We start from the raw sequence: 12,200 nt of genomic DNA, 5'->3' as shown, positions 1-12,200 counted from the left end.
TGTCAATAATTATTTTTAAATACATTCAACATTATTATACATATCGGCATAATACTAAAGATAAGCAACACACAAAGTAAACAAATTGTTTCTAAAGTGTATCTTAAAATTTATTTCTTTGATATTACTTAAAAAAATATAGCAAGTCATTGGGTCAGTCCATATTATATGAATATCCAAGTTCATTAACATAGAATTCTTGGGAACTGAAAAATAATTTCATTAGTTATCTGATATTAATCAATTCACATTTAAATTCAGAGTTCAATATTTAAAGTAAGTGTATGGTAAATCATTTTTAGAATTATAAAACTGCTTAATTTTTATGTATATATTTTATGTGTATACATATATTAATTTTATAAAATACAACATATGTATTTTTTACAATCTACATTCATGAGTAAATGAAGGCATAATAAATACATATAAAAGTAGGAAAGAAAAACAGAATTCAGACAAGGCAACATGAAAAGAAGGAAAAACTATATTTGACTAAGTTGAAATTGTACTGAAGGATAAAACCAGAGCTAAACAAAAGGCTGGATCTAGTGGCAAGTAAGTGACCTATGAAAGTACGAAGGAGATGAAAATGGCATTGGATTAAGATAAAGACAATTCATTAAAGCCAATACAATTTCATTTTCAAATTTAAAATATAGTTGATATGCCAAATATTTTATATCTGTGATCTTTTCCTACTCTATTTTTTCTAGAGATGCCCAAAGAGAATTCCAAAACAGAGAAAGAACTAATGCTGTCACACTAAACAGACAGGGCTAAGAGGACATCCTTATTAAAAGTGTAGAGTTTAGTAAAAGAGGTAAAGATATTGTTAAGACTGACTACTAACATCCCCTGTGAGAGACAGTCATGAGACTCATACTTCCTAGGAATCCTGGACCTAGGTTTTCTGGTCTAAATCTCAAGTTTGTTTACAGGTATGTCTGAGGAATTTAATCTCTTCAATAGTAAAATTAGGCAATTGTACATAGGGTCTTCCATATTACATTTCTAAAGAGGTGAAATAAGGACAAGGTCTACATAGTGAAAATAAAAACACACTAATCAATCACACACACACACACACAAACACACACACAAATATGCTTGGGTGCATCAAAAAACAAACAAAAGCCCTTTAATCTGATTCTGTCTTTTTTTTAGAGAAAATTTTATTTGAATTAAACGAAGTCAAGGTCAATTAAAGGATATGACCCAGGCAACCCAGTCCTGTCTGTGACTCAGACAGGAATTAACTTACTTTAATTTCTTTGGGTCTTAGCCCTTAACATTTGCATGTAAAACTTTCTATACAGATTATATGAGATGTTTCAATTCTAGACCTTGAAACAACCATAGATCATTAAGTTCCACCTCTATTAAGCTAAAGGTTAAATAGTTTGAAGAAAGTGACAGGAATTCTCTTAACCTAATATAATCTTATACTTTAGCTTAAAAATATCTTGTTTCAAAGATGAAACAGAGGGGAAAAAAATGAAAGAAAGAAGCAACACAATTATTCTACATCCTCAAAAGCAGATCTATGGAAAGGAGTTCAAAGTCATGTGCAGGACAAGTTCAATAGCAAAGAAGCAAAGAAGGCTGTGATTCATCACTTCAGCTTTCCCAGCATAGCACAAATTCAGTGATTTCTGAACAAACAAAGACATGATTGAGGCCCAAAATGCTAATACAGCTTTGAATCATTGTCAGCAGTATGCACGTTGATTAAGAAAATCCTGGTTTCTTGATGTTTTCTATTTATATACATAAATGTGTATATATATGTATATATATATATATTTATATATATATACATATATATGTGTATACATATATATTATATATATTATACATATATAATTTGCTACTAAAACCCTGAAACAGTATAAAAAATACCAGATGAAATATAAAATATTTTCCTGGTAGCTATACAAACCATGCCAATTCATTGAGAATTAATACGGAGAAAAACAATTGTATTCAAAATAATTTTCTTTTGATAATTTAAGAACAATTGGGATTTGTTTTCCATATGACTTTTCCATGTGGAACCCAAATTGATAAATATTTACTATGTTCTTGTCCTTTTAGTATTCTTTATATATAATATCTTATTCATGCCTGTTATTATTCTTGGAATGGGCTACAAAATGGAACCACCTCATCTTGAAAGTCACTTTATCGTGAACAGAGGCTTGTCATTAGCCAAATGCTTGAAGTTTTCAATTTTATGTAATTTTTTTCACAGGTATTCATAGCAGTTAGCTCTAAGTCAGTATTTCGCAGAGTCTGGGTCAGAAAATGCAATTAATAATTGCAATGGGTGGTGAAATGATTTTTCTATAAATAATATAGCACCATAGATTGGGAATGAGTTACTCTAAAAGAATGTTGGAGTAGGTTCACATGTACTCCAGCACTGAGATCATTCTTAACTTTCACTGAGATATATTTTCTGAAGGGGAGAGAAATAGGTGGAGTCAGAGCTGTCTCACAGAAAGTCGTGTACAGATGTAAAAAATGGACCAAGGCGAGGGGTCTCACTAGAACTACAGAACAAAAGAAAGAATAGCATTCCTTACATCAAAGCATTATCTTTGTTAGTTTTTCAACAACTTTGTTAATTTGTGAGCAAAATATATTTTTATTTCTTAAACTGTATTAAATAAGGTACTTGGTTCTATTCTTCATGAATAAAGAAAATATTATTATTACAAATTATGTTCAATTATCCTCAAGAGGTGTTTAAATAACAATACACTCATAATTATAGAGCACTGAAGGCACAATATTGGCTATACTGGAGTAATGGAGAGACAATGAGATTTTCAGTCAGAATACTTGGATTCTAGCAACGAAACAGCACAAATCTCAACATTTGTATTTCATTTCCTCTACAGGAAAGTTAACAAATATCTGCTATGTAAAATATAAGTATTTACATACTTTTAAAACTTGTTTTCATTTAGAGATCTCAGGTATATTTAATCTTTTGAAGCCTCTATACCCTCATTTATAAAATGAAAATCAATATCAGCACTTATGCCTTAGGCTTTTTGAACAACAATGAAATCATGGCTGCAAATTATTTATAACAGTGCCTGATACAGAATATTCTACCCACAAATATTAGGCAATGATGTTAGTTTCGTATTTTTAATGACAATGACAATTTATTTTCTGTTACTTTGAGACCACTCGGCCAGAATCCTTAAGTGTAAAATCTAGAAAGAGCCCAGCCCCTGAGTAGCAACAATCAATTAAATAAATACCCTAATGATCAAACCCCATGTATTGAGATTGGTTAGTTCATTTACAATGTAAAGTAACCATGATTCTATTTGTTTGACATGAATGGATGATAACTTTTCAGGTTGTGATGTGACAGGAGACATATTTGACTGTCAGAGAGAAAGGGAAGAAAGAAGAGGGGAGGGGAGGGCTAGGGAGAGGAGAGAAGAGATACCAAAGGGTTTACAGGTGGCAGCAGCCTGAGGACAGATATCAGAGGTTGGGACAGGGCCAGATTCAGTAGTTATTATGGCAGCCATTGAGAGAGTCAGTATTGAAAAGATATCCATCAACTGCCAAAAAGCTCTCTCTCAGACTTGACACAAAAATGTAGGATACACCCAATCATTTTTGAACATTAGACCATCGTAAGGAAAAGTAACATACCCAAGCTCTCAAACTAGATATATCAAAACACAATCCTTATAAGCATTTTTAAATTGGAATGTGCAGACAAGTCTAATGAAGAATAGCACAATAGCAGTCTACATATAGGAATCTAGAAAACACTTTATATTTCAGCGACAAGAAGAATAAGAGAAAAGATAGAAAAATAAGAATAAGGAGGAAAAGGAGGAGGAGTAAGAGAAGAAGGAGGAGGAGAGAAAGAGGAAAAAGGCAGAGTTAGAGAGGGGAAAGGAAAGAGGAAAGAAAAGAGGGAGGAGAAAGGAAGGAGGAGATGGAGAGGAATACTAAAAATAGTTTTTGTCAGACTTGACAGCGTTAAATATTCTAACATTCTAATTTGGAAAATTCAATCATTGGGATTGGTTAATCATCAATGGTGCTGTAGAACCAAAGTTTACCATGTAAAACAGGAAGCACAAATACAAATTGAGATCATAGCTTCCTCAATAAATACATCTCAGAACTGACATCTGCTGTTGGAGCATGGTGTTAGAGTACCACATGGTGGTTTCACTCAATAAGATTTTTGAACAACTAATTTAGTTATCACTTGAAGCTACAATGGGGTTCTGTATGCAAAAAGAAGGGAAATAGCACAGCATTCAAGCAAGATAAACTATATAATCAATACCTATATAATCAATAGTTTGAATTGAGATGCTTAAAATCCCTTTGCATAAACTGACTCCCCAGTCTGATCTAGAGTCTAAAAATATAATTAAGTAGAAACCTATCTCAGGAAAGATTGTGACAATCCGAAGTGGCTCTGGTTGACACAGCATCCAAGGAAAAGGAGTCGCACACTTTGGCAATGACTTCCACGCACTGTGCTGGGAAGATGTTCTCCCATAAGAACAAAGGGAATGTTTCATTGGAAATGTGTAGCAGAATTAAATTTAAGGCAATATCTTAGACTAATTCCATTATGCAGATCCCACTCCTAGAATTCCTGGATCACTCAGCAACATGCTGACAATTTACTTTCCACTCAGTTTTCCATGTAAGAAAAAATAATGAATCAAGATCATCTATGCTGTGCCTGATCTAATGTTTGTTTAGGCATTTCTCTTTTAAGCTCAACTAATGGAGATTGGTTCACATAGTTTTTTGTTAATTTATGCCAGCTGAAGACCAACATTGACACCTTACCCTACTAGCAATATATCCACCGATTCTTTGGAAACTTTACTAAAAATACACAGTAGGTATCTTTCAGAAAAAGAATTGGTTATGTTGACCAGCTTGACAGCAAAAAAGCAAGAATATCTGTGACATTTTTCTAATATTCACTAGTGGGTAGAATTCAGGATAAAGTGAACTCTATTGAACTGTGTTCAGTGTAACTTTTTTTGTTTTAAGTACTAAAAAAATGCCTATAGTTGTCAATATTGTCTATGGAACAATCCCACCACATAGATATTGAAAATTATTCTTCATTTTCTTCTCCCTTCTTTCCATAAATATTTATTGAAAGTCTTATAAAAATATACCAGGTGATACAAAAAGAACTGGAATTGCAGAGATTCCTAAAGCTGAGTCCTACCGTGTTTCTCGAAAATGAAACCTAGCTGCACAATCGTCTCTAATGCATCTTTTGGAGCAAAAATTAATATAAGACCTGGTCTAATATAACATAATGTACTATAATATAACATAATACAATACAATACCAGATCTTACATTAATTTTTGCTCCAAAAGACGCATTAGAGACGATTGTCCAGCGAGGTCTCATTTTCGGAGAAACCCGGTACATCTATTCAGTCTAGTTGAGTGGACAGACTTGAAAAGTAGTAATAGCAACACAGTGCAATAGTTACCATGAGGAAAAAACTGAATACATAGGTTGACACATCAACTACTTCCTTGGCAAAGACTAGGAAGACTAGGATTGAGAAAAGTTTAGATCAAAGTGTAAATTTGAAACCTAAGATTCTAAAAGATGACATTCAAAAAAGACCTATTTTAGTACCAATCTCATATCCATAGCTATTTTTTTCTTTTTTTTTGCATATTTGTGACTTCAATTGTTTGTTGACATTCTGGAAAAAATGGCTCCCCATCAAATGTAAAAAAAAATTCTCTGATGGCCATAGTAGATATAATCAAAGGCACAAAAAAATAAATTGAACTAAATTTATATGTCATGTGGTTAGCCAGGTTTTCCAAACAAAGTTTAAATTTATACTTATTTATATAAGGCTAAGTATACATAACAAAGTTTTTGAGGTAATTCAGTCTTCACGAAACCTAAATTCCTATATTCCTCTACTGTCAGTAAATTTAAAGATAAAGTGGCTTACTTTCCTTCTCTTCGGGAAATGCACACTATGCCAATGAACAGGGTATGCAGGATGTGACAAATAAATTCTACTGCTAGAAAGTTGTATCAATTTTGGATCTAATGGAGAAAGATTTACTCATCCATAAGACAATATTTTTAACAGCTTAGAAAGTTGATTGAAAAGAATGAATCAATTATAGATTTTAATCTGTAATTTCAAAGAGTTTTCTTGATGAACTCTATAAAAAGAATGTAAGAGAATACCTGCTATCAGGAAACAAATATAAAAGAAATCCCTTGCTGACAAAGCAACCTTTTATCCTTCATGCTTTATCTGTGGCCTAGAGGAGATTTAATAGGCATAATGTCACTGTACATTAAATGTCTTCCTTCCGAAGCTTGTTTTATTATATCTTAATTTAAAACATAAATTAATGTCCTTGAAGGTATAAAGTTAACAGGTAAATCAGATAGAAAAACAAACAAAACAAAAATAAAACAATAAAACACTATCAGTGAATTTTATGCTGATTTTCACACTTAGGAAGATAATGTAAAAGATCAAGGGAATTTAATAAGAAAAATGTTAAAATACACAAGGTATGCCTCATCTCCCTTTGTACATATTTGCCTTTAATTTTCATAGAGAAGGACATGCACATATATCTTCACTCAGCAGCAAACTCTGGTTAAAAATATCATCTTTATGAAATATCAACTTGCCATCAAATAATCAAGTATATTTCAAAGTAGTATCTTCACCCTGCAGGGTTTCAGTAAAGGAAATAATAAAGTGGGGAAAAAAAAAAAAAAAAAGACTATTCTTTGAGCGGAAGGGATCTAATTAAAAGGAGGCCCTAACAGTTCCACGAATTAATTGGGATCCAACTGAGATAATTGGACCTATGGGAGTATGATTATACCCATCATAAACTGCTTTTTTCTCAAGTATAGGTTAAGCGCTTGATGCTTTAATTGAGTGTAGCACTACAATGAAAATAGGGATAATAAATAAAAATTAATATTTTGGAAGGCAATTTCCTGAAGTTCTTCAGCATCATATAAATTATATATATATATATATATATATATATATATATATATATATATATATATATATATACACACACACACACACACACACATATATATATTCCCCCCACCACAGATGCATTTCTCTAGGTTTCCTGGAGTCCCTTTGATAGCAATGTGGTTACAATTCTATCAGCCAAAGTATATTTATGCTATTAAAAGTTGACCTACAGACCACATGTACCTGCTTAGCAATTAGAAAATCAACAAGATCACATCACTCTGTGACTGAAGTTAAAATGGGCTGCTTTTTTTGAAGATGATATTCTTAAATGTTCACTGCAACTAACACTGACTTTCAATTAGATTGATCTTCCAGGAAACAAAACCACAGAACTGTGGAGCCTCAGAGAACCTTATCTGGTCAAATTCTCTGTGTTTACAGTTGAAGGGTCTGCATGAAGACAATGGATGATAATTCTAGAACAAAGCTAGATCTTCATTGGGGGTTAGGAGGGGTGGGGGCTCATTTGGTGTGGGGGAGACTATTTTCTTTTGAAACTAAATGACTGAGAAACCAGAGTTATTTGCATACATCTAAACACCTTTTTATTGATTCTATAATATTTTTTAAAAAGGGAAGTGTGGACGTTGCAAGTTGAGAATCATTCTATCTGCACTGGGAAATGGGATTGCTGGTACCATTTAATAGTGAAAAGTTATTCAAGTTAGTTAAGTAAAAAGGCAGAAACAATATTCAATTCTTACTATAGACAGAAAGAGTATGACTGACAACCCCTAAGAAAACAAATAGGTCAGCATATAGATTAGGTTTAGGAGAAACTAGCGTCTGTAGGTTTAAATGGCAAGTCCAAAAATCTTGATTCAAAAGTCTTAGATCACGCCAGCACCATCTCTGAAGAAGACTAATTCATAACAGCATGCTTTATATTTATATTTCCCTCTCTCTAACTTCTCTGTGCCCAGGAGGGTGACCCTTGTAGACAGTCTCAACAGAACACTCCTTTCCTGTGTTTTCTTGTTGGGTTTGGGCAAGGAGACATCACTAGGGATTGGATGGTGGGTAGATATATAAGTCTGGGTAATTATTCCCAGGGACTCATCATTAAAAGGCTGCTCTTGCAGTCATTGTGTTCTTCTAAAAAAGGCAACAGATTCTGCCAGAGTTTCTCCTACTGCAACAGGAATAACTCTCTCCCATGTCCTGGCAAACTCTTTCTCCATTGGCCTTCCAAGCATAAATCTGCATGTGTCTCTCCTAAGTCTATTTTAAGCATTGAAGCCAAAGTAACTTTTAAAAATACATACATAGTCATTAATACATCCTGAATTCTTAAGCTGATCTTCAAAACACAGTAAGTCCTGGCTGTTCCCATCACCCCAGTTTCACTTGAATTTCCCTCTACTTATCCTTGGGGACTCAGTCCTAAATGTCCTAGTATGTAGGTCCATACCTCTATTGTATTCCTGTACTTCTTCATAGCGGTCATCTGAATTTTAATAATTTGTTTAACTAGTTTTTGACTTACAGGAAAATATGGACAATTTTCTTTCTTCCCTCCTCCATATTTCTCCTTCTCTCCCTCTCTTCCTCCCTCTCAATTCCTTCCTTCTTCCCTCCCTTCCTCCTTCTCTCCCTCCCTTTCTCCTTCCTTATTTCTTTCCTTCCTTCCTCCTTTTCCTTTCCTGTCTTCAGTCTTTATCATTCAGTCTTTCAGTTTGTTTCCTTCACAAATATTTACAAAGGTTTTCCAATGCCTCTGTCCTCCTGAATATCACATTTTGACAGGGAAGACATGTTACAACATTAATTGCAATACTAATGTCATTTAATTATAATCATGATAAGTGCTAGGAGGACAAGATTCAAGATAATATACCATCTTCACTGCATTAATATCAGAACCAACAACAGAAACTGCCAAACAACAGGCCCGCCATGGAGTGGCAGGTAGTATAGGGTTTTGATAAAGAACATTGGTTGTGCTGTCACTTCTGATTGAGTTCAAATTTTGGACCCTGACTTTTGTTACCTATGGACTCTAAGCCAACTGAATTGCCTCTTTAACTTTGTTTTCTAATTATAAACAGCACTTGCAAAATCTTCTTTTTGGAATCACTGTAAGTATTAAATAAGAAAAAGTTACATAAATCACTGAGAAGAGAATCTGATCGACAGAAGTAGCATTATTGGGAGTATTTCTAGAAAGGCAAAGAGATCTTGAACTATGCATAAAGATTTGTAGGAAAAAGAAGAACAACAACATCCAAAATAGTCTATATCTTTTCTATTTTTAGGAGACTACCCCAATTTAAATTAACCACAGTTAAAACCTCACAAAAATATGGAACACTCGATTTTAAGCACAAAGCATAAAGTAGCCAACATAAGGAATTTCAACAACATATTGCATCATGTTTAGAAATATAGCTTTATGTACAAGAAGGCACCTGGCAAATGCAATAAAGTAGCTTTATTAGTACAGTATTTTTTATGCATAAATTTGATCAGATTTGCTCTGGCAATCATCCTGTGTACCTCAAGACACCTGCAGTGGGTAAAGAAATCATGTTTCTATATAAGTTTGAAACCCATGCCCTTTGTGACCTCTGCTGAGTATTAATTTGCAATCCAAAGTAAGTCATACCTCCTTGTCAGTGGCAGAATTTGTTTTCATGTAAGTGTTCAATCTCTAGCTTATCCTTGGTTTATTTATAATATTGTTTTTGGGAGTTTTTGTATTTGGTAAACTGTAAGCAAATAAAAGCTGTGTACTCTTCTTTTGTATTATAGATCTATTACTGAAATGTCTGCTTGAATTTTCCACGGGAAAATTACACCAATTAGAAACATTATTTGTCTTTCCATTTTCCATATTGTGTACCATGTAAACATATGTAAATGACTCATAACATGGTGGTAACTTGATTTACATAATGATAGTTCTAAATGTCACAAAGTGGGGGTTAATATAGGTAATAGGACATTTTAATAAAATAAGAATAACAAAAATGTAAAACCATGAATACATCAAAGTTAATCTTATAAGTTAGAAATACTGTATTTTGATTGTTCATTCTCAAATATCAACTTATATAACATTTTACCACAGCATTACACAGCATACTAATATCATGGAACTATCAATATTTATACGTTACATATTAGTCATTCCTATTTCCCTACTCTCTAAGCATAGATTCATATTGTTCGGTGGAAAATAAGCCAGGAGAGAAAAGTCTCAAGAAATAGTTTTAGTCATTTAAATTTAGTTGATTACAAGAGGGCACCAGTAGGATGCCAGCAACTATCTTAAGTTTAGCTTGATTTGACACAGACTGAATAAATATAACTAAATGTATAAATTGTATTATCTCACTTTTTATGGAAATATGAAATATCCCTGCAACCACATGACTAATTCTAAGTGAGACAGCTGTTGTGTCATCCCTGTTTGACTGCTCCCATTACATCAAATACAAATGAAAAAGAAAATGATGTGCTTAGTCAGTGTTTTCCAGTAGAACTTTCTCCAGTGACTCATATGTTCTATATCTGTGCAGTCTGATACCCTGTAGTCACATGTTATTAATGATCTCTTGCATTTTGCCTACTGTGACTAAAGACCTGATTTTTTTTAATTGCGTTCAATTTTAATTAATTTAAATATAACCAGTCATATACAGCAAGTGTCCACCATGTTGAAGAGCAGAGGGTGATCTAAATAATTGTCCCTGCACCGATTCCTGAAATTTCTTAAATTAACATTTTCATAGAGAAGCAAGGCAAATATGTCCAAACATATTTATAATAATCCATTTCAAGTTGCAAAATCTGACTCCTCCTGAGTCTCCTTAATTATATTCATAAGGGACTAAAGATCACAGAAGACAGACTTGCTATTATGAGAGCCAATGTCTGACTCAGCCCATCTTTACCTGGAGGAATAAAAAGACACCTTGCAAACCTAATGTGCTTGCATTGTCCCTACATGAATCACCGTCTGCTTCTGTAAAGAGAGGAAGAAGGCAGTTCCCAAACAGATGGTTTATCAAGGTGCAAAAGAGAAGGGGGGAACGATGGAGTCACTTATTTTTCCTGTTCATACACTAGATTTTAACTCTGGGGAGGACTCAGCAAATTTTAAAAGGTACTTAACATATTTCCAAAGCATATAAAAAGGACAGTTGAGGATGCCATGCCAAACATAATGTGCTGTGTTTATATTTTCGTCCTAATTGTGCTATAAAAGAAGCTGATGTATTTACTGTGCTTCGTCAAGGTACCAACACTTGAGCATTGTTCATCCCTAGAGTTTTCATATTGATCCCTTGAGGTGATTCACAATACACTAAATGACGTATTGTTATTATCACCTAAGCATTAAAATGGCCTGCATTCAACTTAAATCAGTACTCAGTGGGCAATAATTCTATTGTGTATAATTACCATTACCCATGTCCTCCTAACTTTTAGCCAATGTTCATGTTCACTCACCTTCCTTCAGACAGCTATGTTTTACCTGCTCAAGTTTGGGTACGTGGCTCCCTGGGAAAATTTTCCATTTTATCCTCAATTAGTGTTTTACTTTTTCCTCACTTGATTGAATTTGGATATATTTTCTAAGTATATGACATCGAAATCCTTTATAATTATCATATTCTATCTTCAGGGTGATTAATTTCTTATTTTTCATGCTGATTACTACCAATACTTTATAAAAAGGAAGAACCTTTTACCTGAGCAGTTTTGCTTTATGGATTATGAGCTAACTCAGTGTTTCTTTAAAAAAAATCACATAACATTTGTTTGCTTTTTTAAAAGAATCACTTTCAAGGAATAAGAAGCAGAATAAAGACATTTATCAGTGTCTCAGAAAGCAGGGCATGCATGTGGCAAAATTAAATCATTTTACATTTTCAATATGCCTAATGTTACTTTCAGATTTGGGTACAGTGTCCATATATTTTATTTCCCAAATGGGATCCTGGATTTAAGAATGCTTAGCTATATCACAGGATTTCCTATTTAGATAGAGATAAATCCTTGGGAATATAGTAACCCAAACCTTTCCTGAAGTGAGGCCTGAGCTTTCCCCTGTTAGAAGGGGGCTCATTATGCTATGACGGTGGAGACCCCCCCCCATCCTCCTTCCATT

General features: G+C 33.5%; 1 protein-coding gene across 9 annotated transcripts in view; it reads right to left on the bottom strand.

Annotated features, from left to right (window-relative positions):
* Positions 1–12,200, bottom strand: part of PCDH9 (protocadherin 9) — an 899,210-nt gene that overhangs the window by 415,752 nt on the left and 471,258 nt on the right. The gene's annotated exons all lie outside the window — the stretch shown is intronic.

The sequence above is a fragment of the Rhinolophus hipposideros genome, assembly GCF_964194185.1.
Source record: "Rhinolophus hipposideros genome assembly, chromosome: 4".
Classification (NCBI taxonomy): Eukaryota; Metazoa; Chordata; class Mammalia; order Chiroptera; family Rhinolophidae; genus Rhinolophus; species Rhinolophus hipposideros.
The sequence above is the reverse complement of the archived record's forward strand: the minus strand, read 5'-3'. Positions and strand labels throughout refer to the sequence as shown.